Raw genomic sequence first — 1,317 nt, forward strand, 5'->3', positions numbered from 1 at the left:
ATTTTATGATTTCTTAAACAAATTTGATAAACAATATCATTATTTGGGCATTTTTCGATTGAAGAACTCGTTTTTTTCATTTTAGTTCTTTTAATTGGGAAATTTATGATCATTTCAGTAACCTCAGGACTACCACCCGCTATTTAAAAACCCTGTAGCGGGGCTAGAAAAGCGTTTAGCCGGACCCAACATTATTCAATATCAAAGTTATGTGGGCGCATTATATTCGTTTAAATTTGCTATAATTTGTGCAACCAATATCAACCCCTAAACACTACACCTTGTGTGCTAAAAAAAGGGGGGGGGAGCTGCGAGAAGTTTCGCTTGGATTGAAATTATCCAAAATCAACTAAAGAGTTCTCTGGCCCCAAAATGTTCAAAAATCTACTTTATATGGGTGCAATAATTTCGAATCAATTTGTTCAAATTTGGACAAGCAACTTCTTCCCCTAAAAACTACCCCCTATGTGGCGAAGACTATAGCGGGGCCAGCGAGATGGTTTGCTGGCCCCGATATTATACCAAATAAAGTTGATATGGGCGCATTTTTTCGTCTTAATTTGTTAAAGTTTTTCCAATCAACTTCAACCCATAAAGTCTACCTACTAGGTGGAAAAAACAATGTTGGGAACAGCAGAATGATTTCCTGGCGCCAAGATTAGCCAAAATCAACCTCACAGGGGCACATTATTTTCATCTTAATTTGTTTATATTTTCACAACAAACTTCAACCTCTCAAAAACTACCTTCTATGTGGCAAACACCATGGCGAGACTGGCAGAACGTTTAGCTTGTACCTTTATTTTCCAAAATCGACTTTATAATGATGAATTATTTTCATCCTAATATGTTTAAACATTTTCAACCAATTTTGAATCCCTAAAACTACATACTGGGCGGAACATACTATGGCAGGACGAGCTAAAGATATCGCTGGTCCCGACATTATACAAAATCCTTTGTCCATGGTCCGATCCTAAAAGGTTGCGAGCCCTGCCTCCTATTGCTCAAAACTTTACCCCCCAAAATATTTTGATTTGACTTTGTGAATGATTTTAGATTTTGGAATTCAACCTTTTATTAAGCTGCAGTTCGCTAGTGCCTCCTAGAGAGCACGGTAATCTTCCCCATTGCCACGTTACGAAACCATGCATTAATTTAAATTTGATCCGATGCTTTTAATTCCTGCTTTTCAAAAATCTTATATTTAAATAAAAGTTATACAATTTTAAATCAGACTTAAAAATAGAACATTATTATATATTTAAAAAAATTAAGGCTAGACAGGTCTTTATGGTTAAGATCAATGCTGAAGGA

This window comes from Belonocnema kinseyi, chromosome 1 (assembly GCF_010883055.1).
Source record: "Belonocnema kinseyi isolate 2016_QV_RU_SX_M_011 chromosome 1, B_treatae_v1, whole genome shotgun sequence".
NCBI lineage: Eukaryota > Metazoa > Arthropoda > Insecta > Hymenoptera > Cynipidae > Belonocnema > Belonocnema kinseyi.